This window comes from Ovis aries, chromosome 2, assembly GCF_016772045.2.
Source record: "Ovis aries strain OAR_USU_Benz2616 breed Rambouillet chromosome 2, ARS-UI_Ramb_v3.0, whole genome shotgun sequence".
NCBI lineage: Eukaryota > Metazoa > Chordata > Mammalia > Artiodactyla > Bovidae > Ovis > Ovis aries.
The window spans coordinates 128,732,536-128,760,102 of record NC_056055.1 but is presented as its reverse complement, the minus strand read 5'-3'; the positions used below and the strand labels follow the sequence as shown (position 1 = coordinate 128,760,102).

General features: G+C 37.7%; 2 long non-coding RNA genes across 4 annotated transcripts in view; both read left to right on the top strand.

The window, feature by feature from the left end:
* LOC121818692 (uncharacterized) overlaps nt 1-27,567 on the top strand; it is a 94,144-nt gene that overhangs the window by 37,844 nt on the left and 28,733 nt on the right. The window lies entirely within an intron of this gene.
* LOC121818693 (uncharacterized) lies at nt 7,113-26,909 on the top strand. Of its 3 annotated transcripts, none has more exons than XR_009599587.1 (3): nt 7,113-7,311; nt 18,288-18,350; nt 26,566-26,909. It is a non-coding gene; the product is annotated as an uncharacterized LOC121818693 (long non-coding RNA). The 3 variants fall into 3 exon arrangements; XR_009599588.1 differs by lacking the exon at nt 7,113-7,311 and adding an exon at nt 14,451-15,191; XR_006058728.1 differs by lacking the exon at nt 18,288-18,350.

Below are 27,567 nucleotides of genomic sequence, written 5' to 3'. Positions count from 1 at the left end.
CATACATGACCACTGGAAAAACCATAGCCTTGACTAGACAGACCTTTGTTGTCAAAGCAATGTCTCTGCTTTTCAATATGCTGTCTAGGTTGGTCATAACTTTCCTTCCAAGGATAAGCATCTTTTAATTTCATGGCTGCAATCACCATCTGCAGTGACTTTGGAGCCCAGAAAAATAAAGTCAGCCACTGTTTCCACTGTTTCCCCATCTATTTGCCATGAAATGAGGTCCTTATTAGTTACCTATGTATTTTATATGCAGTAGTATCTATATTTCAATCCCAGTCTTTCCGTTTATTCCTCCCCCGATAACCATGTTTGTTTTTTACATCTGAAATTCTATTTCTGTTTTGTAGATAAATTTATCTGTACTCCCCCCTCCCTTTTTTTTAGATTCATTGCCGATAGACTCTTTACCAACTGAGCCACTATGGAAGCCCCTTTAGATTACACATACAAGCAATATATGATATTTGTCTTTCTACCTTACTTACTTCACTTAGCATGACAATCTCTAGGTCCATCCATGTTACACCCTAAATTTAATTCTCTCAAATATCCCATAAGACAGAAATTAAGATCTTTTTAAAGATACAAAGGTGAGAATGAGCTCTCCAACCTAAAGTGGATGGCTCGGTCAGGGGTAGGCTCCAGATCTTCTGACCCCAAGACCAGTTACGTGGGCTTTGTCATCAGAGTGCGTCTCAGTTACCTCAACAGCACAGGATAATCTGCCTCTGGGATACATATCCACAGACAGTGTCTGAATGCTATTCAATGTCTGCTGAAATATTTTATTACCATGTGTTTTCCTTTGTTTAATCTCTACTGTGAAATTCATTAAACATGATGTGTTATATGGAAAAGAGAGAAACTAAAGTTTTGGATATCTTTTTTTGGATTAAGATGTTTACCTCTCAGGCTACCCATGCACATACACGCATATATCTTTACTTTGTGTATGCTTTATATTTAAGCGTTAGTGATTATTTTACAAGACTGCAGAGGAAGTATGATTAGCAACATTTTCTTCACAGCTCATTAGTATCATGATTTCTAGTAAAAATGGTCTCAAACTGAGCTTAATGCTGCTATTTTCTTATTGTTAGCTGCTGGGAATAACAATAAGTACAAAACATTTAAAGAGATGTTAAAACAATTAAAGTGGCATTTTTATGATAGGTTATAATATTAAGGCATAAACGATGGAGCTTTTAATGCAATAATTATTGCCTTTTTTATTTTATGAAAATCTATTTTCTAGAAGCTTTCTTTTTAATCTTCCTCTGTTTACACCAAACTATTAAAACTTTCACCAGTGCAGCATTAGCACAGGAAATGAGTGACAACAAGGTAGCCTGCCTGACCTCCAGACCTCCCCTTTTTTAACTTTGAAGGCCTGAGAGCTAGTTGACATTCTACGAGCACTAACAGAATGTAGTAGGATTGAAAACAACAAATTTTGAAGAATGTTTTTTACTTATTGAATAGCCCAAAGTAGAGTATGAGTTAGATTTCCTATCAAGTTTTGACTCTTTCAGAGTACATTATACAGACTTGCTTCCCTGATGGTTTAGGCGGTTAAGAATCTGCCTGCAATGCGGAAGACTTGGATTCCATCCCTGGGTTGGGAAAATCCCCTGGTAAATGGAATTCTTGCCTAGAGAATTCCATGGACAGAGGAGCCTGGTGAGCTACAGTCCATGGGATCACAAAGAGTCCGACATGACTGAGCAACTAACACTTTCACTTCAATTTATATTAACTTGCTACCACATTGCCTCTCATTGTGGGTAGGAAGATGGGAATTATATGAGTGGACAGAAGTAAGATAAACATTTAACTCATATTTTTTCATTAACATATTCCTAGATATTAACCAATAAGGTCAGCCTCGGGTTGTATCAGTTGTTACAGTTGGTTATCTAACATCAAAATTACAGCACACAGTGTTCTGAGGTTCTGAGTCAAAAGCTCAAATGTTGCAATAGTATTTGTTTCCTTTTGTGAAATACAGCAGTTCCTTTTTAACAGTTTTTGACCTTCATAGTGAAATTTCAATTTAGATCTAGATAACATCATGTTGTTGGATTTCTCCCTCAGAATAGCAGTAAACTTTATTAAATATTTATATGTCTTTGTGAGACAATTGTGGAAGCATTTGCTCTGAGGAAGATGAAAACCCTGACACTCAGAAGACACAGAGTATATAATAGCAGTGACCGTGAACTCAGAAAGACCTTGGATAGAGTCCTGGTCCTGCCACCTACTAGCTTTGAAGCAGTAACACTAAATGATGGAAAGCATAGCTAATGACCCCTGCCCTACCTAACTGCCAGAGTCATCAGATTCTGCAAGTGATAATTCTGTGAAGCTTCGTGCCAAGTACCTCCATCATTTTTATCCTTTACACAAGGTCTAACAAATTAACAGTTCTTTCATCTTGCTTCCTAATACCAGAGTCAATGATATCCAGTCACAAAGTGAATGGTGCAGAAAGTGTAGGTCTGGAATTACCAGATTAATGCAGAAAAGTTGGTCATGTTAGCAAAGCTGTGATGGTATTCATGGACTTCATTCAGTTCAGTGCAGTTCAGTCGCTCAGTCATGTACGATTCTTTGCGACCCCATGAATCGCAGCACGCCAGGCCTCCCTGTCCATCACCATCTCCCGGAGTTCACTCAGACTCACGTCCATCGAGTCCATGATGCCATCCACCATCTCATCCTCTGTCGTCCCCTTCTCCTCCTGCCGCCAATCCCTCCCAGCATCAGGGTCTTTTCCAATGAGTCAACTCTTCGCGTGAGGTGGCCAAAGTACTGGAGCTTCAGCTTTAGCATCATTCCTTCCAAAGAAATCCTAGGGTTGATCTCCTTCAGAATGGACTGATTGGATCTCCTTGCAGTCCAAGGGACTCTCAAGAGTCTTCTCCAACACCACAGTTCAAAAGCATCAATTCTTTGGCGCTCAGCCTTCTTCACAGTCCAACTCTCACATCCATACATGACCACAGGAAAACCATAGCCTTGACTAGACGGAGCTTAGTCGGCAAAGTAATGTCTCTGCTTTTGATTATACTATCTAGGTTGGTCATAACTTTTCTTCCAAGGAGTAAGTGTCTTTTAATTTCATGGCTGCAGTCACCATCTGCAGTGATTTTGGAGCCCCCCAAAATAAAGTCTGACACTGTTTCCACTGTTTCCCCATCCTCAGCCCTATGTAGTGCTTTAAACAGCAGGGCTTTTGAGAATGGGTATCCCACACTGAGAGTCAAGGTTAAGCTTTATATAGGGTGATAGCAATTGGTGATTGGCCCTGGCTAGTGTCCTCATCTCTTTCAGGAACTGTCAAGAGTATTTATGATTATGCTGATAACGGCATGGATAACCAAATGTCCTGTTGCTATCATTATAACATAAAATATGGTGTGGTTTTTCAACTTCTTAAAAATTAGAAGCCAATGTCTTTGAGGTGGTAATGGAGGTGGAATAAGCCAGTAATGAATCATCTTACTTTAGCACCTTTTTTTCTCTTAAAGGTCATTTGTCATCACAGCTAAGTATACACTTGGTCTAGCTCACTCTCTCTTATCTACTCCATACAAGGATCAAGACTCCTTTCTTCTTTTTTAAATTGACATAACTACTGAGTAGATAGTACACCAAATGACTCAAAAAGCAGAAAGTGTGAAAATACATGAAAAGTCTTCCTGCGTCCCTGCTCATATCCTTAATTTATATACATCCTTCTCCACCCAGCTATAAACAGGGTAACCCTGCTATAGATTTCTTGTTTATATTTACAGAAATACTTTTTAATAGCTGTAACTCTATAAATATATATTATTTGTCTTAAAAATGTGAATATCTTAACTTACACGGTGTGGCATTTTGATTATTTTTATTTAATATCTTAATCTTTCTTTTTAGGCAATACTCACCCATGTAATTATATGTATAAAATTATCCCTTTGATGGATTGGTTCTCAGGATATACTTCTGTAACTTTTTTTCGGTTTTTCTTTAGAAACTGGGGAAAAACATGGTAACTGGTTTGTCCAGAAATTGAGAAAAAAAATGTGAAAAGAGTTAGATGTAATTCTGTTTATGTTTTGAGGATGGATCCTCTTAGTACATGATGTTTGAAGCTCTGAGCATCCTGTTAAATGTCCTTCCTGTTTTTCAAAAGAAAGTAAGGTCTATGAATATATGCTTTCCAACTCAAGTTGTTAGAATAATGACCTGACATTTAAAGAAAGTCACAAGTATCTAAGTCAATTTGACTTTTAGAGATAGCTAAGAAAAATCTTGGTCAAATTGGTGTTCATCACAGAGTTTTAGGCATTGCCTGCCTTTCTCTGTTCTTTAAATATATATTTTTTTTTTTTTAATTTTATTTTTTTTTTTAATTTTTTTTTTTTAAATTTTTTACATTTTAAAATCTTTAATTCTTACATGCATTCCCAAACATGAACCCCCCTCCCACCTCCCTCCCCATAACATCTTTCTGGGTCATCCCCATGCACCAGCCCCAAGCATGCTGCATCCTGCGTCAGACATAGACTGGCGATTCAATTCACATGATAGTATACATGTTAGAATGTCATTATTTTTTTTGGCAACAGATGACGTTTTTCTTGAGCTTCTCTGATAGCTCAGTGGTAAAGAATCTCCCTGCCAGTGCAGGAGAGATGGGTTTGATCCCTGGACTGGAAAGATCCCCTGGAGAAGGAAAGGGCAACCCACTCCAATATTCTTGCCTGTGAAATCCCATGGTCAGGGGACCTGGCAGGCTACAGTCCATGGGATTGCAAAAGAGCTGGACAGGACTTCGTGACTAAACAACAGGTTTTTCTTAGTTGGTCCTAATGTATCCAGCTCATGTTTTCAGCAAAGTTTAGCATAGTTTTCTCACAGTAGGGACAAAAAAATAAAAGTTTAAACACAGTTGATAAAATTGAGAATTTATGATCCTAACTAAAAGTGTATTATTTATAGAATTGATATTTCTTAAATATTTATCCATTAAAAAACCACACACTGGTCATGAGTACCATTTGACAGCTTTTAGTTATGTAAATTATTTCTCTCCTGACTGTATAATTACATGATGGACTGGTTTCTAGAGTATCATATACTTAATGTGAGTTTGTAAAAATCCTTTAATCATATAATTGCTAGTTTATCAAGTAGAAAATATGGGTCTGAGAACACTATCATTATGTCATTATTCTCCACAAAAGACTGTGAAACACACTGAAGAGGCCATTATGAGGCAAATAACAGTTTTCTATGTGTCTAAATTTGCAAGGATTAAAAAAAAAAAAAGAAGAACAGCAAAGAAAATGCCTATAGGTGAAGAGTTTAAGATCTAGCCATTCGGTTTATCTTGTGTCTCAATCTGTGAAAATCAGTCCAGTCAAAGGAAGTGAATAGGTAAGAGTAGAACAGGAGAGCTAGTGGATTATCTAACTCAATGAGTGACACTAATATTTAATAATTGATTCAGTAAATTCCATGTAGAAAGCCTAAAGGAAATAAACTTGAGACTCAGTATTTGCCTTAGGGTCTAGTTTCACTGTTTTTGTGCTTGTTATGATTGAGTGTACTATTTTCAAATGTGACTGCAAGAGATTACAGTTTTAATTTGCTTCGTCTAGAGACAGTGGGAAACAGGCATATAGCCTGGAATGATTAAATGGTACATTCAAATCTAGCTTTATAGAGCTCAAAGATTAAAAAGTGCTGTTGTTGTTGTTTTGACTCAGTGGGTATCATGAGTCGGAAAATCTATTTTCAATAAAGTCAAGTAAAGTGAAAAAGTGAAATTGCAGTCTCTCTGCTGTGTCTGACCCTTTGCGACTCCATGGATTGTATGTAGCCCACCAGGCTCCTCCATCCATGGGATTTTCCAGGCAAGGATACTGGAGTGGTTGCCATGTCCTTCTCCAGGGGATTTTCCTGACCCAGGGATCAAACCTGGGTCTCCCACATTGCAGGCAGATTCTTTACCATCTGAGCCACAAGGGAAGCTCAAAGCCCACAGTAAAACTGCTCTACTTCTGGGTTTAGTGTGAGAAGACAAGACTCCTATAAGCCTCTTTTTTGTTAGTAGATATTTGTTTTATATGTGTGTGTGTGTGTGTGTGTGTGTGTGTGTATATATGTTTCTCTCCTCCCCCATTTTAATGGTTATACCTCCAGCACTGTACAGGAGGGAAACCAAAACCATGGTGTTAGATTTAAAGATAACTGGGAAGGGCTGAAGATGTTCCTATATTGTGGCCTCAAGATTAGGTAATTGTTTACTCTATTATTGTTTAATCTGCTATCAAATCTAGCTCATGATTAACATATCCAGATAATTTATATTTTCATGTAATAGCATTTTTCTTCAATAAAGTAGTCATTTAAAAAAATAATAGGTTGCTAAATCACTGCTAAACTTTGCTCTTTAATCCTTTGATTTCCCTCTGCCTCTTAAAAAGCAACTAAAAATATTGTAAAAAAATGATTTTTTCAAGATTTCACTTTGTTATCAAGTCGAAGCTCACACTGCTCACCACATGACAGGCCAATAAATTGAGAGATTAGTTATTGGGGCGAGGAATGGTGACTTTATTTGAAAAGTCCACAGACCAAGAATATGGCTCATGTTCTAAGAACCTACTTGCCCAACTTAGACTTCAGGCTTCTTTTATACTAAAAGAGAAGGGAATAAAGTCAATCATTTCCTGGTTTGCGTCAGCCTTCAGAGAGGATGTGTTAATTTCTTCCATCCTGTAATCATTCACATGTGGGCCTGGTCAGGATCTTTCCTGTGAGCTAAACAAATATATTTTAACTTAATGTTCTTTATCTGGGAGGCAGAGTTCCCAGAGAGCGACCATTTTGTGTAAGTTTAAAGGCAGCATTTCTTTAATGATTGACTTGTATTAGAATACAAAGGTTCTTCTCTGTACAAATAAGCTAAAATTAGTGAAAATGGCTTCCTTTTTGATTATTTAGATCTGTCAAGAAAATCTGGAGCTGGAAGTCTGCTGATTGGTGACTTCTATGAGTCAGACTGGAAATAGTGTGAAGTAGGTTTCAGAGTCTGGAGTTAGTGGGTCACAAAGTGTGGGTTTCAATTCTGGCTCTGCCACTTACATCTCTGTGACTTTGATCAACTTACTTAGCTTCCCTGTACTTCAATTTCCCCATCTGTAAAATGGAAATGGGGAAACTAGGTACCTCATAGAAGATTGAAAGCCATTTTGTAAGAAAAAGGCTTGGAGCTCAGTGGGGCAGGTTGTCCACACTTAATTAAAGGTCAGTTCTTGGTTTATGTCTCAGTAATCCTTCTTGTTCTCTGGATCTGTGGCTTTCCTTCTTCCTCCTAGACCTTCTTCACAAGTCTATGATACCCCCTTTCACAAAATAAGTTGGTATTTAAAACATAACTAGAATTTGTTTAAAAAGTGTTTCTGTCACTTAATAGCTGAGCAATCTTGAGAGGGTTCTTTCATTTCCAAGTCTAATTTTTCTTATTTGTAGGTATCTGTTTTCTTGTGAAGCTCAAATGACATATTAAATGTGAAAATACTTTAAAAGCTGAATATTATTAGAGATTATAGCTGCAAATTGTTAGCGAGCTATAGAAAGGAAAAAATCACGTCCTTACCTTTTTCTTTTTACACAAAAATTGTTTTTTCCGTTTGACTAGATGGCAACCCACTCCAGTATTCTTGCCTAGAGAATCCCAGGGACGGGGGAGCCTGGTGGGCTGCCATCTATGGGGTTGCACAGAGTCGGACACGACTGAAGCGACTTAGCAGCAGCAGCAGCAGTTAGTTTGTGAAACTGAAAAATACAGAAAAGCAGAGAGAGGAAAGAAATTTATATCTCTTCCATTCAGATATTGTTAGTACTTTGATATACTTCTATTTACTTTCCACACATCATGTTATTTAAGTTATACTGTGAAAATGTAACTTTGTATTGATGTCTTTAATTAAAAAAAAATCTTATTAAAGGATAGTCGGTTTACAATCTTATGTCAGTTTTAGGTATACAGTAAAGTGATTCAGATGTATACATACATATATAAATACTCCAATATATTTTATATATATATGTTATGAATATATGTATATATAATATATCTGAATATACATAAATATTCTTTTTCAGATTCTTTCCTTATATAGGTTATTGCAAACTATTGAATATAGTTCCCTTTGTTATACAGTAGGTCCTTGCTGTTTATCTCTTTCATATAGAGTATTGAGTATATGTTACTCCCAATTTCCCAATTTATCCCTTCCCCTTCTCCTTTCTCATTTGGTAACTGTAAGTTTGTTTTGTATGTCTGTGAGTCTGTTTCTGTTTCCTAAGTAACTTTGTTTGTATAGTTTTTTTAGATTCCACATGTAAGTGATATCGTATATCTGTCTTCTCTGACTTACTTTACTTAGAATTATAATTTTTGAATTTGCTGTCATACCAACATTAAAATGTAATTCAAAGCCATTCTTCCTTAAGTTGCTGTTGTCAATCTCTCTTCATATATCATATACACATGTACATATAAATGTACAAAGCAATTTTTTCTTCTTCATTTATGTTTTGTTTGCATTTCAGTATGATATATGTACCTCCCTTATTGTGCACTTTTGGGTGGTGAAGAGTTTTTACTCATATATTAAAAATATAAGAACAACCATCTTTATCTTTAATTCTATCTCTAAATCAGGTACATTTTACTCAGCTACATTATAAGCAATCAAAATGTTCTGCTTTTATGTATATTTGTCTTTACACCTTAATTGTAGCGAAATTGAAAGCAAAAAGAATTATGAAAGTTTGAGGTTGAGGGAAGGAAGTTGATAAAACCCTCAGCTTTAAGAATGCAGAAATTTGAAACCCCTACGGACTAACAATCTGAACCCAATAGTCAGTAAAGCTAAGTTATAGAGTGAGAGTGATTTTCAGTCTGCCAATGATCAAAATAGGTATAAATACACATACGTTGAAATAATTTTAATTTAGTTAAACCATCGTTTATTAAACATCTTAGCATTTACGGTTACTTGTGACTTAGCAGCAGCAGCAGCAAAGACAATTAAAAAAAACATACATTGTGGTTTAATTTTTTAACTTTACTTATTACTAACTATATAATATGATTTGAGAACTTAGCAAAAGAAAAAAAGAAACAGACAATGAGTAAAGGTACAAAAAAAAAAGTACAATTATAAAAAAAAAACCCACACAGATTAAAAGAGATGCTCAGGTAAAAGGGGAGTTATAGGACCAGATTTGAGGCGAGTAACAGCCACAGAGATGCACACCAGCAGAGCTGAATCAGACCTTAAATTTGGATGATTTAGCTGAGCTTACTTTCTTCAAGCAGTTTCCAGCTTGTTTCTCTTAAAAGTAGGCCATCAAATAAGTAGGTGTTCTCAGACCAGTTACCTGTAACACTAGCAACACCTTCCTTTAAAGCTGCATCACATTGTTGAGCCACAGTTTACAGAGCACTTTCTGGTTGTCCTCAATAGCTGTGCAACAGCTGAACTTACTTTCAATACACACATTTAACTTTTTGCCAGGAAAATAGCCAGGAAATATTTACTGAATGTCTGCTACATGCTAGACCATCCACTCATACAAATTTGAAATTAAAAGAATTGATAAAGTCTCTGCCCTCCAGGTCACAGTGTAACAGTGAAGACAGACCCATACACAGGTAGTTTAAAATGCAACATGGCAAAAACAGGGATGGTGTTATGTCAGGTTATTATAACATCCAGGAGAAAGAACATGTAATCTTACCTGAGTGAGGGTGGGGAATACAGTCTCAGGGAAGGATACCTGGGGTGGTGACATTGAATTATATGACTATGTGGAGTTAAGCATAGTGTAAAATAGAAGACATAAACCAAACCCTGGAAGTGACAAAGTGCCCAGTGTGTTAGCTGTGTATTGTTTGTGCATAATCAGTGAGGCATATTAAAAAGCAGAGACTGCTTTGTCAACAAAGGTCCGTCTAGTCAAGGCTATGGTTTTTCCAGTAGTCATGTATGGATGTGAGAGTTGGACTATAAAGAAAGCTGAGTACTGAAGAATTGATGCTTTTTAACTGTTGTTGGAGAAGACTCCTGAGAGTCCCTTGGACTGCAAGGAGATGCAACCAGTCCATTCTGAAGGAGATCAGTCCTGGGTGTTCATTGGAAGGACTGATTTTGAAGCTGAAACTCCAATACTTTGGCCACCTGATATGAAGAGCTGACTCATTTGAAAGGATCCTGATGCTGGGAAAGATTGAGGGCAGGAGGAGAAGGGGATGACAGATGATGAGACGGTTGGATGGCATCACTAACTCAATGGACATTGGTTTGGGTAGACTCCGGGAGTTGGTGATGGACAGGGAGGCCTGGTGTGCTGCGGTTCATGGGGTTGCAAAGAGTTGGACATGATTGAGCAACTGAACTTAACTGAACTCAATCAGTGAGACTGGGAGACTGGCTAGGTAGGCAAGAGCTAGATCATGAAAGATTATGGTTAGCTATGTGAGCATGCATTACTCAGAAGGGGAAGGAGGAATCACTGGAGAGTTTTAAAGCTTCACATTTAGATTGGTTATCCTGCTATCTCCGTGGTGGATGAGTTGAGGGAAATGACAGATGCATAAAGCAGAGAGAATGTTGATGCTCTATGACTCTTTTTTCAAATGGGTTTATTTTATTTGTTCCTTTTCGGTTGCACTGGGTCTGCATTGTGGCGCACAGGCTTCCTCTAGTTGTGGCAGCTACTCTCTAAGTTGCGGTACACGGGCTTCTCATTGTGGTGGCTTCTCTTGTTGCTGAGCGCCAGGGGTAGGGTGCACGCACTTCAGTAGTTTGGGCACATGGGCTCTAAAGCCCAGGCTCAGTAGCTTTGGTGCATGGGCTTCCTTGCACCATGACATATGGGATCTTCCCGGACTGGGGATCAAACCCATGTCTCCTGCATTGGCAGGTGGATTTTTAACCACTGAGTCACCAAGGAACCCCTGCCCTTTGACATTTTAGAATTTCTTCATAGAATCTTCAGAAAGTTAACAAAAAAAGCTAAAAATCATTGTGTGGTGTTTGTGTGACAATTTTGCTCTCCTCTGTGGACAGAGAAGCTTATGGAGGAAAAACATAGGGGGTAGATGGATTATTGGAAAACAAAAACAATGAGACTTTCCTACCAGCCTCCCCTGTAATCGGGGGAAAATGGAAGATATGCTCCTTGCAGACCATAGAGGCGAAAACTGCTTAACTGTTACCACTGGAGGATGTCTTTCTTAGAAGCAAATGTTGATTTGAAGAAGTTATTTAGAAGTCATTCAGTTTAGTTCAGTTCAGTCACTCAGTCGCTCTTTGTGACTCCATGAATCGCAGCACACCAGGCCTCTCTGTCCATCACCAACTCATGGAGCTCACTCAGACTCACGTCCATCAAGTCAGTGATGCCATCCAGCCATCTCATCCTCTGTCGTCCCCTTTTCCTCCTGCCCCAAATCCCTCCCAGCATCAGAGTCTTTTCCAATGAGTCAACTCTTCGCATGAGGTGGCCAAAGTACTGGAGTTTCAGCTTCAACATCAGTCCTTCCAAAGAACACCCAGGGCTGATCTCCTTCAGAATGGACTGGTTGGATCTCCTTGCAGTCCAAGGGACTCTCAAGAGTCTTCTCCAACACCACAGTTCAAAAGCATCAGTTCTTCGGCGCTCAGCTTTCTTCACAGTCCAACTCTCACATCCATACATGACCACTGGAAAAACCATAGCCTTGACTAGACAGACATTTGTTGGCAAAGTAATGTCTCTGCTTTTCAATATACTATCTAGGTTGGTCATAACTTTTCTTCCAAGGAGTAAGCGTCTTTTAATTTCATGGCTGCAGTCACCATCTGCAGTGATTTTGGAGCCCCCCAAAATAGTCTGATACTGTTTCCATTGTTTCCCCATCTATTTCCCATGAAGTGATGGGACCAGATGATCTTTGTTTTCTGCATGTTGAGCTTTAGGCCAACTTTTTCACTCTCCTCTTTCACTTTCATCAAGAGGCTTTTTAGTTCCTCTTCACTTTCTGCCATAAGGGTGGTGTCATCTGCATATCTGAGGTTACTGATATTTTTCCCGGCAATCTTGATTCCAGCTTATGCTATTAGTTTAATTGATTTTGCAATCCAGTTTTTACTATATTTTAGATTCCATTTCTATTTCCAATATCCATTTTGAAGAAATAGAATAAATATATGGAGTGGAAAAATTAAGACATAAGAGTCTAAGGTAACAAATAATTTTTTCGTTGATCATAAAGGATTATAAGCTAAAGAAAGGATCATAGTAAAAATTAGGAAATTGTGTAAGAGGAAGTATGAATTTTGTTGATACTGTACAATCTTTTTCATTATGAACAAACCAAAATATAGAGAGCCCTAAATCAGGTGAAACATCCTTTACAATCCCTCCAGCTTTTTCATTATCCTTTTCAATGGCAGTCTCAAAATATTCCCTAACTCTCATTCTCTCCCCTTTACTCTTTTGATTTTATGCTGGCACACAAAGCTGCCACATATATTGGAGAAGATGGTTTAGAAGTGGTTGGGGTTGGCTTTAGAAAAGAAAGGAATAATTAGAGATAAACAGTTATTTTTTCACCATATAGACAAAGGTCCATTGTGAATTAGTGGTGACATTGTTTTATTGACTATTTTAATTAGTACTGGAGCAAAGAAGGCAGAGAGACATGTCAAATTTCCTTATTATACAGCTTTTTCCAGCCAGTGAAATCTGAGAGTATAAACTGTAAGACAGTCTGTATGGAAAGTAATTAGAACCTTATGAACTAATGGACATTTGTTTATTTTTTGCTGCACTGAGTCTTTGTTGCTGCGTGCAGGCTTTCTCTAGTTGCAGTGAGCGAGAGCTACTCTTCATTGTGGTGTGTGGGTTTACTGTGGTGGCTTCTTTTTGAGAAGCACAGACTCTAGGTGTGTGGGCTCAGTAGTTGTTGTGCGTGGGTTTAGTTGCTCCTTGGCATGTGGGGTCTTTCCAGAAGAGGAATCAAACGCTTGTCCCCTGCATTGGCAGACGATTCTTAACCACTTGACTACCAGGGAAATTCCTGAACTAATGGACATGTTGTAGGTTTTTTTTTTTTTTTTGTTTTTGTTTTTGTCAACATCAGCTTGACATTCTTTTATGACCAAATAGGAAATCATGAAAGTTATCAGAAATGCTCTTCAAAACCAACCAAAGTATTATAATAAAGCCATTTTAAAAAACAGAATTTTGAAATACATTATTAGTATGGATGTGAGAGTTGGACTGTGAAGAAGGCTGAGCACTGAAAAATTGATGCTTTTGAACTGTGGTGTTGGAGAAGACTCTTCAGAGTTCCTTGGACTGCAAGAAGATCCAACCAGTCCATCCTAAAGGAGATCAGTCCTGGGTGTTCCTTGGAAGGACTGATGCTGAAGCTGAAACTCCAATACCTTGGCCACCTCATGTGAAGAGTTGACTCATTGGAAAAGACCCTGATGCTGGGAGGGATTGGGGGCAGGAGGAGAAGGGGATGACAGAGGATGAGATGGCTGGATGGCATCACCGACTCAATGGACATGATTTTGGGTAAACTCCGGGAGTTGGTGATGGACAGGGAGGCCTGGAATGCTGTGATTCATGGGGTCTCAAAGAGTTGGGCACAACTGAGCGACTGAACTGAACTGATTAGCTATTATTGTTTTGTATATTTTGTGTCAAGAAAGCCAATAAACTGAAGGGAATGAGTGGTCATTTCTTATAGCTTCAAGCAGGAAACTTGAAAACATATAAAGAAGTTAGTAAATGTTTGAGGCTGAGGTGGTCCAAATTGAACCTATACATATTGTCAGAATATCTAGATAAACATATAATGGCAGATTCTGGTTAAATTCTTCAAGGAATCCAAGACAACAAAATCTTCCTATACAATGGATGTAAGCATGAGCTTGAAAGTCAGAAGAAAACATCTGAGCAAGTTATTTGAGTTAGACTCTCCTTTTTTTAAATAAAAAGAAAAAACATTTTATTTTGTGTTGGAGTATAGCTGATTAAAAAACAATGTTGTGATAGTTTCAGTTGATCAGCAAAGGGACTCAGTCATACATATACATGTATACTTTCTCCCTGCAAACCCCTCTCCTCAGACTGAACTGCTAATTTAAAAAATACATGTAAAGCTGATGTTGGTGCTTTGAACTTAACATAGTGCTTAGCATACAGTAAGCACTTTATAGGATGGTTATTGTTGTTTACATTATTGCTTTGTAATATACCCCTGTGTGAGTGACTGAAACAGAGGTCTGAGCTAAATCAGCCACAGATATGATTTTATAAACCATTTCTTAGGTACAGTCTTGCATGATTCAAGGTAGACTGCTTTATGACTTACTCTGAAATCTCAGTGGCTTAATACAACATAAGGTATATGGCTCAGATTACAGGCCAGTGTGGATTGGCAAAGTTTGGGTGATGTTGGGAGCTCTACTTCATGTAGTTACTTAAGGACATGACCCCCTTGTCTAGTGGCTCCGCTATGCCCTGGGATTTGAGTCCTCCCCTGGATAAAAAGCGTCTGTCTGCAATGCAGGAGACTCGGGTTTGATCCCTGTATTCTTGCCTGGAAAATCCCATGGACGCGGAGCCTGTTAGGTTACCATCTATGGGGTCACAGAGTTGGACACGACTGAGTGATTTCACTTTCACTTTCTGGATACTTGGCATTGGACCAGTTGGTGAGAGAATAAAGGAAAATTGGAAAGGTTTATGGACCAATCCTGCAAGCTTTGTATATTACTTCTGCTCACAGTTCATCATCTGGAATTTCAATACCTGGCCCACTTTAACCGCATTGGATGCTGGGAATTGTAGTCCAGCTGTGGTCCCAGAAGGAAAAGGAAGCATCTGTCACAGACCTCTTCCTGAGTTTTCATCTACATGTCAACCAGGATATTGTCATTGTTGTTTAGTTGCTAAGTTGTTTCTGACTCGATTTGCGACTGCATGAGCTGTAGCCCACCAGCCTTCTCTGCCCATGGGATATCTCAGGCAAGAATACTGGAGTGGATTACCATTCCCTTCTCCAGGGGACCTTCACAACCCAGGTGTCAAGTCCTCATCTCCAGCATTGGCAGGTGGGTTCTTTACCACTGATCCACCAGGGAAGCCTGTCAACCAGAATAGAAAGTAGAAACAAGAAATTCCTAGCGTATCACATCCTACTCAGAATATGAAGCAAAGGGCTAATCAACTCTATTAGATAATTATTCTAATCATTAATCCTTGTTTTCAATAATAATAATATTTAATAAAATTTTCAATTTACAAAATACAGTCCTGTTCTTTAGGTAGGTGGGGTGGAATAGTGACAAGAGTGTGGTCTTTGAGATATGAAAGGTTTGGATATAACCTGTGGCTCCCATACTTGCTGTGTTTGTCAGCTGAGTCTAGTTAGGTACCTCTTCTTGCCCTTATTGTTCATCTTAAAGTTGAAATAAAGAATCCTTTCCTTGAGAATTATGAAGATTAAATGAATTACAGTAAGGAAAGCATCTAGATTAGTAGTTACTCTTTTTTTTTTTTTTGATAGTGATTATCATTCAACTGACTTATTCAACACTTTACAGACATTGCTAGCTCCAGGCAACTGACTTAGATAAATAATTTTTTCAAGTTCAGCTAAGACTAAACCTACTTTCTCTGATTTCAAACTCCATGATCATTATTTCCCCAAGAAAATACATCAGAAATGTTTCAGTTAAGATGGTATAAGACAACTTCAAAGGCAAGCACTAAAATATATATGGGAGTGGCTTACTTAAAAGATTACAAGGCAAATCCATACTAAAGAAAAGAAAATCTTCAAAAATTTCAAATATTTACCTAGCTTTAAATTCTGTGCACCATACTCCTTCCAGATTAAAAATTAAGCTATGTTTTCCCACTTAGACATACTTTCTGTCTCTTGGGAACAAAATATATAGTGTTATTCTTTGTGTGATTCTTTGTGGTTCAGCTGTAAGTCAAACAGCAGAGTTCTAAGACACCACAACCGCCTAATTGGAAACTCTTAAGTTGTCCTTTGTAAGTCACCCAGTGTAGATGTGTATTGTATAGACTTTCAAGGGTTACTAATATTCTGAGCCACTATGGAAATTACACAATTTCTGTGTAGGCAGTATTTTTAAGGTCCCAGGACCCTTAGGCTGGTTGGTGAGAGTTCTTTTAGGAATCACAGTTGTAAACATGCACTTAATTAATTTTGCATACTATTTTACACTTTTTTTCTCTGCAAGCATTTTAAGTTATATTCACACCTATTAGTAAATTAATGACTGCATATCTTCTCATGCTTGCCCTTGTGTTTTTGTGTACATTTTTCTCACTTACTTCTAACTTGGCTTCACACTTTTTTTGATATCAGAGCTCATTAGTTTTACTTCCTTTCTACTCGGCCTGTATCACTCTCTACTTATACTTAGTGAAATAATCTGCTTTGCCAAAAAGTAATGCAGAAAATAATATTTGTATTTGAAATTATTGATAAACAATACCATATTATTAAGGAATGGTAAAGATAAGAAAAAGGAGCTAGTTTCTGGCAAGTTAAGATCTTAGCTAAAAAAAAAAAATACAAGCAGCACTTTTCCCAATAAAAGTTTCAAATTGTCAAATCAACATTTTATTTTTTTTTTAATTTTACTTTACAATACTGTATTGGTTTTGCCATACATCAACATGAATCCGCCACGGGTGTACACGTGTTCCCAATCCTGAACCCTCCTTCCACCTCCCTCCCCATTTTAAACCTTTTTTGTCTATTGGAGAAAATGGAGACCTCCTTATTAAACCCCTATATATGTGCGTCCAAGTTGGTATATGACTGTTAAAAATGAAATAATCTTTTTCAAGTTGATCTTAGTACTTTAAAATTTTGTTCTTGAATAAAAAAATTTCGTTCCTTCAGTCTTCTTTATTTGAATACTGTTTCTTTAGACTATACACTTTTATCTGACAGAAACAAGTTTATCCAGCTGAAACTCAGTTAAATGGATGTATTTTGAAAATGGGTTAAAGGAACCACAAAGAAAATATATACTGCTATTTCTAAACCAAATGCCTAAAATATGAGCGTTAGGGCTATTTATGCTTACCATACAATCACAGGAAAGTTTAAGATGCATGTATTTATGCAACTAGGGTTACTATTGGAGAAGGAAATGGCAATCCACTCCAATACTCTTGCCTGGAAACGCCCATGGATGGAGGAGCCTGGTAGGCTGCAGTCCATGGGGTCACGAAGAGTTGGACATGACTGAGCGACTTCACTTTCACTTTTCACTTTGATGCATTGGAGAAGGAAATGGCAACCCACTCCAGTGTTCTTGCCTGGAGAATCCCAGGGAAGAGGGAGCCTGGTGGGCTGCCGTCTGTGGGATTGCACAGAGTCGGACACGATTGAAACGACTTAGCAGCAGCAGCAGCAGGGTTACTATTAAATATTTTACAAGTAACATAGCAACTAATCATAACAGACACATATTATTTGGCTGTATACTGTTTCGGTGCATACAGTTAGATTCCCGTCAACATCCAAAAGTAATAATAACATTTTCCAGAAGGTTATTGCATTTCTATGTTATAAAACTGTTGTTTTTAATAAATAAAATTTTAAAATTTTTATTCAAATTTTTCATTGTAATCAATACAAGTTGCTTTAACAAAAATTACTGTCACGTATACTATTGGGTTGGCCAAAAGGTTCATTCATGTTTTTCCATAACATTTTGCAGAGAAACCCAAACAAACATTTTGGCAACCCAACAGTTTTGAAATAATTGCTTGTAATTTTTCTAGAGTGGCATATTTAGCAAAGCCATTATTAGTCAGACTGACTTGAGGGGAGAAGTAACCAAAACTTGAGGCACTACATAGATCTGGTACAAGAGCATTTTTGAAGTGTGAGATATAACTAAAATATACCACCTCATAATATTCAGTAATAGCTAAGCTACAGAACACTTTGATTCTCTAAACTTTCTACTTTCAGATTATTACAAATTATTTAGAACTCAGAGACTATAATTATGTATTCATTGGATATAGAATATATGTAGTATTTGAATATTTGTAGAATTTTCTAATACATATATATATTAATTTATCCTATATATGATTTATATATAAATTGTTGTTGTTTAATTGCTAAGTCATATCTGACTCTTTTGCAGCTCCATGGACTGTAGCCCACCAGGTTCCTCTGTCCCTGGGATTTCCCAGGCAACAATACTGGAGTGAGTTGCCATTTCCTTCTCCAGGGTATCTTCCTGACTCAGGCATCAAACTTGTGTCTCCTACATTGGCAGGCAGATTCTTTACCACTGAGTTACCAGGGAAGCCCATCTATTTAAATATACAGCACTACATTTTATATGCTATGTAAGAATATTATATATTATATAAACGTATATAGTTATATAGTTGTATACCGTGTATAATTTGATCAACTACTGTATATTACCGCACCTTGTTGAAAGAGATACAATAGGGAGGCAGTTGATAATGGAATCAGTTCCACACATTTTAGATTTTAGGTCTGCCCCTTATTAACTATGCAATTTAGGATACTTAATTTCTGTAACAAATTATGACCAACCTAGACAGCATATTAAAAAGCAGAGACATTACTTTGACAACAAAGGTCCGTCTAGTCAAGGCTATGGTTTTTCCAGTAGTCATGTATGGATATGACAGTTGGACCATTTTAAAGAAAGCTGAGTGCTGAAGAATCGATGCTTTTGAACTGTGGTGCTGGACAAGACTCTTGAGAGTCCCTTGGACTGCAAGGAGATCCAACCAGTCTATCCTAAAGAAAATTAGTCCTGAATATTCATTGGAAGGACTGATGCTGAAGTTGAAACTCCAATACTTTGGCCACCTGATGTGAAGAACTGACTCATTTGAAGAGACGATGATGTTGGGAAAGATTGAAGGTGGGAGGAGAAGGGGACGACAGAGGATGAGATGGTTGGATAGCATCACCAACTCAACGGATATGACTTTGAGAAAGCTCCGGAAGTTGGTGATGGACAGAGAAGCCTGGCATGCCACAGTCCATGGAGTTTCCAAGAGTGGGACACCATGGGTGGCTGAAATGAACTGAATTTCTATAAGTCTTAGTGTTTTCCATTTTAAATGGGGAAAATTAACATCCTCTTAGAATTTTTGTAAATTTTTGTAAATGAAGTAAAGGGATGTATACAAAATACTTACTGAAGTAGCTGGCAATTGAAAACATGAGATAAGTTGCAGACAAGGGAGAAAACAAGCGGGACCAGTTCACAGCAGCAAGAAGTTTTGTGAGTGTTAGTATATTCAGTTCAGTTCAGTTCAGTTCAGTCGCTCAGTCATGTCTGACTCTTTGCGACCCCATGAATCGCAGCACACCAGGCCTCCCTGTCCATCACCAGCTCCTAGAATTCACTCAAACTCATGTACATCGAGTCGGTGATGCCATCCAGCCATCTCATCCTCTGTCGTCCCCTTCTCCTCCTGCCCCCAATCCCTCCCAGCATCAGAGTCTTTTCCAATGAGTCAACTCTTCTCATGAGGTGGCCAAAGTACTGGAGCTTCAGCTTTAGCATCATTCCTTCCAAAAGAAATCCCAGGGCTGATTTCCTTCAAAATGGCCTGGTTGGATCTCCTTGCAGTCCAAGGGACTCTCAAAAGTCTTCTCCAACACCACAGTTCAAAAGTATCAATTCTTTGGCACTCAGCTTTCTTCATAGTCCAACTCTCACATCCATACATGACCACTGGAAAAACCATAGCTTTGACTAGACAGACCTTTGTTGGCAAAGTAATGACTCTGCTTTTCAATATGCTATCTAGGTTGGTCATGACTTCTTCCAAGGAGTAAGCGTCTTTTAATTTCATGGCTGCAGTCACCATCTGCAGTGATTTTGGAGCCTCCAAAAATAAAGTCTGACACTGTTTCCACTGTTTCCTTGTCTATTTCCCATAGTGATCATATTGAACTACTTTATAATATATGATGCGACTTTCAAAAACAAAGCATGGATTTACAATCTCTAAAACAAGGCAAAATAATTTGATGTTCTCAAACAAGTGGTGTGTTGTTTATTTTTTGAATGACTCAGAAGGGTGAGATTTATGAGAATGAAAATGACCAATATGAAGGAAGATTTGCAAATGTATCAGTTTTACTATGTGGTTTGTGATTACATAATTCTTAACAGAATACTTCGTGTGGTGGGAAAATAACTTATTTAAAATTACTCTTCAATTTGAAAGAGTTCATATCAGGGTTAAGACTAGTGTATGTAACATGAGAAGGTTGATGTATAAAATCAAGCCACAAAGTCAATACTCCCCAAACAGTACTTGGCTAAGGACCTCTCAGTTAACAATAGATTTCTCCATGTGGCTTACCTCAGTTCTGCACTCAGTACTCCTACCAGAAATGCTAATGGAGATTCTCTGAGACAGGAATCACTGTGAAAAATTTTTCTGCTTACTTTTCTTCTCAGACTTAGAAGTCAGCATTTCTGGTTTCATAACCAGATGTTTAAGGAAGGAAAATGGTCTTCAGGAGTCTTAGCAAATACTCCAGGCATAAACAACTCTCAGTATTTTTGTTTCATTAAGGGTTAATGGTTTTGTAAAGAGAAAACAGACAAAAATAAAAATTTCAGAGTTATATTTCCCAAAAGAAGATTTTATTATTGGTAGATTTAGAGAAAAAGAAAAATGGATATAGCAATGTTTCTACTTATTAATTTTATCATCATATTAAAGTTTTATAGGGTATTTGCTTATACAGGATATATGGTGTAGTTATATGATTATTTTGTCCATGGAATTCAAGTTACTTTATGTTTACATCTGAGTGCAGCTTGATTTTTTAACGTTGATAAAAACAACATTCTGATAACTTGCTGCATAAGGCTTTCAAAATATTGAAGTAACCCAAGCCCTTACTTGCCCTACCCTATAAGGGAAGTATTATCAGCTTTCTTGTTGATGGGAAATTAGAACATAGCTGAAATTCTAATGCAAGTCTCACATTTATAAAGGCAATGGCGTAACTGAGGGAGATATAAAGATATAGAAAGTAGGTCCCTAATCCCTACAAAGTTTACAAACTTGTTGATATAATAATGGGTAAATCAGCAAGGAAAACTCACTGTACTATGTGGAGGGTGGAGGATGCTTTGTGTGAATAGTTATAAATCTTGAAATTTTTAGGTAGGTTAGGAAACAAAATTTCTGAAGGAATCAAAGAAGCAGGGTTAAAGTGCAAATGATTCTGAATTTACTGGCGCATGTCTACCAGTATATATTTTGTCTTCATTCTAAAATATATTTTCACAACATGCAGAATTTTGGGTTGACAGATATTTTTTTCTTTCATCCCATGAAGGAGGGTTCTTGGCAGTCTAGCCCTCATTGTTTCTGAGGAGATATCAGCAGTCATTTGAATTGTTGTTCCCCTATATGAAATATACCATTTGTATTTGACTTCTGTCAACATTTGTCTCTTTTTATTTTTTATTTTTTTGGTTTCATGGCTGCGATCACAACCTGCAGTGACTTTGGAGCCCTCAAAAGTAAAGTCAGCTGCTGTTTCCACAGTTTCCCCATCTATTTGTTATGAAGTGATGGGACCAGATGCCATGATCTTAGTTTTCCGAGTTGAGGTTTAAGCCAACATTTTCACTCTTCTCTTTCACTTTCATCAAGAGGCACTTTAGTTCCTCTTCACTTTCTGCCATAAGGGTGGTGTCATCTGCATATCTGAGGTTATCGTTATTTCTCCCGGCAATCTTGATTCCAGCTTGTGCTTCTTCCAGCCCAGCGTTTCTCAGGATGTACTCTGCATATAAGTTAAATAAGCAGGGTGACAATATACAGCCCTGACGTACTCCTTTTCCTATTTGGAACCAGTCTGTTGTTCCATGTCCAGTTCTCACTGTTGCTTCCTGACCTGCATACAGGTTTCTCAAGGGGCAGGTCAGGCGGTCTGGTATTCCCATCTCTCTCAGAATTTTCCACTGTTTATTGTGCTCCACACAGTCAAAGGCTTTGGCATAGTCAACAAAGCAGAAATAGACTTTTTTTCTGGAACTCCCTTGCTTTTCTGATGATCCAGCAGATGTTAGCAATTCGATGTCTAGTTCCTCTGCCTTTTCTAAAACCAGGAAGTTCACAGTTCATGTATTGCTGAAGCCTGGCTTGGAGAATTTTGAGCATTACTTTACTAGCATGTGAAATGAGTGCAATTGCGTGGTAGTTTGATTCTTTGGTGTTGCCTTTCTTTGGGATTGGAATGAAAACTGACCTTTTCCAGTCCTGTTGTCACTGCTGAATTTCCCAAATTTGTTGGCATACTGAGCGTAGCACTTTCACAGCATCATCTTTTAGGATTTGAAACCTCAACTGGAATTCCATCGCCTTCACTAGCTTTGTTCATAAAGATGCTTCCTAAGGCCCACTTGACTTCACATTCCAGGATATCTGGCTCTAGATGAGTGATCATACCATCGTGATTATCTGGGTCATGAACATCCTTTTTTGTACAGTTCTTCTGTGTATTCTTGCTACCTCTTCTTAATATCTTTGCTGCTCTTAGATCCATACCATTTCTGTCCTTTATTGTGTCCATCTTTGCATGAAATATTCCCTTGGTATCTCTAATTTTCTTGAAGAGATCTCTAGTCTTTCCCATTCTATTGTTTTCCTCTATTTCTTTGCACTGATTACTGAAGAAGGCTTTCTTATCTCTCCTTGCTATTCTCTGGAACTCTGAATTCAAATGAGTATATCTTTCCTTTTCTTCTTTGCTTTTCACCTCTCTTCTTTTCACAGCGGTTTGTAAGGGCTCCTCAGACAGCCAGTTTGGTTTTTTTGCATTTCTTTTTCTTGGGGATGGTCTTGAACTCTGTCTCCTGTACAATGTCATTAACCTCCATCCATAGTTCATTGAGCATTCTGTCTATCAGATCTAGTCCCTTAAATCTATTTCTCACTTCCACTGTATAATCATAAAGGATTTGATTTAGGTCATACCTGAATGGTCTAGTGGTTTTCCCCACTTTCTTCAATTTAAGTCTGAATTTGGCAATAAGGAGCTCATGATCTGAGCCACAGTCAGCTCTTGGTCTTGTTTTTACTGACAGTACAGAGCTTCTCCATCTTTGGCTGCAAAGAATATAATCAATCTGATTTCGGTGTTGACCATCTGGTGATGTCCATGTGTAGAGTCTTCTCTTGTGTTGTTGGAAGAGGGTGTTTGCTATGACCAGTGCGTTCTCTTGGTAAAACCTTGTTAGCCTTTGCCCTGCTTCATTCTGTACTCCAAGGCCAAATTTGCCTGTTATTCCCGGTGTTTCTTGACTTCCTACTTTTGCATTCCAGTCCCCTATAATGAAAAGGACATCTTTTTTGGGTGTTAGTTCTAGAAGGTCTTGTAGGTCTTCATAGAACTGTTCAGCTTCAGCTTCTTCAGTGTTACGGGTCGGGGCATAGACTTGGATTACCGTGATATTGAGTGGTTTGCCTTGGAAACGAACAGAGATCATTCTGTTGTTTTGGAGATTAGTACTGCATTTCAGACTCTTTTGTTGACCATCATGGCTACTCCATTTCTTCTAAGGGATTCCTGCCCACAGTAGTAGATATAATGGTCATCTGAGTTAAATTCACCCTTTGCAGTCCATTTTAGTTCACTGATTCCTAGAATGTCGATGTTCACTCTTGCCATCTCCTGTTTGACCACTTCCAATTTGCCTTGATTCATGGACCTAACATTCCAGGTTCCTATGCAATATTGCTCTTTACAGCATCAGACCTTGCTTCTATCACCAGTCACATCCACAAACTGGGTGTTGGTTTTACTTTGACTCCATCCCTTTCTGGAGTTATTTCTCCACTGATCTCCAGTAGCATACTGGGCACCTACCAACCTGGGGAGTTCATCTTTCAGTGTCCTATCATTTTGCCTTTTCATATTGTTCATGAGGTTCTCAAGGAAAGAGTACTGAAGTGGTTTGTCATTCCCTACTCCAGTGGACCACATTCTGTCAGAAGGAAGGAAGGTTATGACCAACCTAGACAGCACATTAAAAAGCAGAGACATTACTTTGACAACAAATGTCTGCCTAAGACAAGGCTATTGTTTTTACAGTAGTCATGTATGGATGTGAGAATTGGACTATAAAGAAAGCTGAGCACTGAAGAATTGATGCTTTTGAACTGTGGTGTTGGAGAAGACTCTTGAGAGTCCCTTGGACTACAAGGAGATCCAACCAGTCCATTCTGAAGGAGACCAGTTCTGGGTGTTCATTGGAAGGAATGATGTTGAAGCTGAAACTCCAATACTTTGGCCACCTAATGTGAAGAACTGACTCATCTGAAAAGACCTGGATACTGGGAAAGATTGAGGGCAGGAGGAGAAGAGGTTGACAGAGGATGAGATGGTTGGATGGCATCACTGCCGCAATGGACATGAGTTTGGGTAAACCCCAGGGGTGGGTGATGGACGGGGAGGCCTGGCATGCTGCAGTTCATGGGGTTGCAAAGAGTTGGACATGACTGAGCAACTGAACTGAACTTAACTGAATTTTATTTTTAGTAGTAATTATGATATATATGTATGTGGATTTTGGGAGATATTTATTCTGTTTGGGTTTTGTTGAGGTTGAATCTGTACATTTATGTCTTTTTTAAAACCAACTTTGGGGAAAATTTGACCATTATTTACTTGAATATTTTTTTTAATGTAGTCTCTCTTCTATCATCCAGGAACTCCAGTTACACCCATGTTTGAAAATATCCCTCACGTCCTTCAGACTCTTTATTTCTTCTAATCATTTTCTCTGCTCTGAATTGGATTATTTATATTGATCTATCTTTAAGTCCACTGATTTTTCTGTTTTTTAAGTTCTGCTCTTAAGCTCATCCAGTAAATTGCTAAATATCAAGTATTTTATATTCAAATCTAGAATTTCCATTTGATTCTTTTTTAGCTTCTGTTTCTCTGGTGATATTTTATATCTTTTTATTCATTGAATACATATTTTCTTTTATTTCTTTAAAAGTGATTTTAGTGGTTGTTTTAAAATCCTTATTTGCTGATTTCAGCTTCTGTGTCATTTCATATGGTCTCAATTGAATGTCTTTTCTCTTGAGAATGGCTCATATTTTCCTCTTATTTTGTTTGTCAAAGAGCTTTAGATTTTATCATCATTGTGAATGGTACATGGTATAGACTCTGGTTCATGTTATTTATCTAAAGAATATTGAGTTTTGTATTGAGAATTTTTCAGCAGGAAGTTAGCTTGATAGAAGTCATTATAAATTCTTTCTCTCCTTCAGTGGGCAGCAGCTCAAATTTAACTTCAGTTACTTTTAATTGCAATTAGGCTACTTGTAGTTGCCCCACACATGCATAATTAAAGGGCCAAAGATTTGGGCTTCCCTTCTCAATCCTTCCTGACTTTCCAACTGAGTCTATCAATTATGAAGTATGTGACCTTGGAAGTATATTACTATCTCAGAGCCTCAGTTTCATCATAAAGAGGTAATGGCAACTTCAGAATTTTAATTTAGTGATAGTGTACAAGGTGAGTAGAGTATAAAGATGAAGAACCAATTAAGTTTTAAAACTTATAGAAAAATAGACTAAACTAGTCTGAGAAATTTATTTTAATTTTTTTCAGTTTACAGAGGAGTAATTTGATGCTTAGGAAGATGCAGGGACTTGAGTGACTTGTCCAAGGCTGTTAATCATTAACTTATTTTGGGCAGATTCTGGAGATAAGTTTCCAGAATTCTATTCAGCATTCTTTCCACTATAACCTACTTATAAGGCAGCTCAGTTGAACTCAGTTGGATACCCTGGGAATGCAGAGAAAACAAGTGGATTTATGAAAGTTTGTGGAGGAAGATTTGATCAGTGACCAATCAAGTGATGGCTTGGAAGTCCTAAAAGATAGATATCTACAACATAGATCACTAATAACTAAGAGAATATTGCCATCAACTGAAATGAGCAGTGGAAGTTGGTAGGAAAGATGGTGAGTTAGCAAAGGATTAGAGTAGGAAAAAAAAAACACACTCAAGCTAGCATGTGAAGGATTTAGATAGTGTGTGAGGAAGAACTGTTTGTGAACAAAGTCTGCCAGGGGTTTGTAATAGGATATTTGGGCAGGCTGGAAAAATCTTTCTATAACAGCTTTAAAACTAGGATAGTTTTCTGTCACAGCTGAAGTGTAACATTGCTTGTAAGCAAGAAGTCATATTCAGTGAATTCTCAAAGTCCTTCTGGAGTCTGTGATTCTTTGAAGTTCTTAGATTTAGTGCACTTGGCTTGGAAAATGGATGTTGGATATGGGACATAAAAATAGAAAGGATTTGAAATGACCTTTTAAATGGGAGGTGCATTAACCATTCCACTTCAGAAGGTTTACTATGGTATAACCTTTCCAGATCCTGCAGACTATAGTGCTTCTAAAGACTCAAGAATCTGAAACCTGGTCCACACACTAGCCACAAGGAGCCAGCATGTCTGCCAAGGCCGTTACAGAGAAGGAAGCTTGCCTTATCAAGAAACAACATCTGCACCAGAAGTAGGAAAGCCCTAGAGCTGAATTTCATCAGCACAAAAGGAATGATGAGTATGACCAAGTTTCCCCAACAGTTTCCTGTTGAAGGTGATTTTGTAAATTAAAGAAGTTACATTAACATCATTTTCCTTTTCTGGCTCAATTGGTAAATAGTTTTGCTTTTGTCAATGTTGATTTTCTTCAAGCATAAACATGGATTCCAAACAAGTCTAAGAACAAGTGTTTTTTTTTTCCTTTGTTGTTGTTGTTTTGTTTGTTTGTTTGTTTTTGAGGAAAATCCTATATTTCAACTCATATTATTGTGAGAAAAATCAGAATGATCAAAAATGATGTTTCAAAATCCTGCTTTGAACTTGTCTTAGTCTAGGACCCAGAAAAGCTGTTTCTGTTGTGGAAATATGTGGATCATGGTGATCTAGACACAATAAATTGTTCTCATTTCAGTGAAGTAGTTTATTTACAGCATCTTGATGGGAGAAAATGTGGAGGCTAGTAAGTCCATTTAACTACAGTGGTGAGTACACTCATAAAGATAGATGTGTTCAAAATTTGGTCTCTTTCTTTACAGTTCACAGATGTTATTTCATGACAGTTGTAGCCAGAGGAATATGGGATAGAAATTATTAACATTATTAATTTAGGCAAACTAGAGAAAAATTGATAGTCATTATTTCTGTTGATGTGTAGCAGTGCGATCTCACTGAAGCATGCATTGAAGTTGACCATTTGGGAATGGTGACTGCTCTCAGTACCCATCTATTGTATTTGTGTATAATGGAGAGGGTCTACAGGGATGAAGTTTTGTGCACTGGATCTTGGGGCCATAGAGAAAGATGATACTGAAATGATAAAGACATAATGGGGT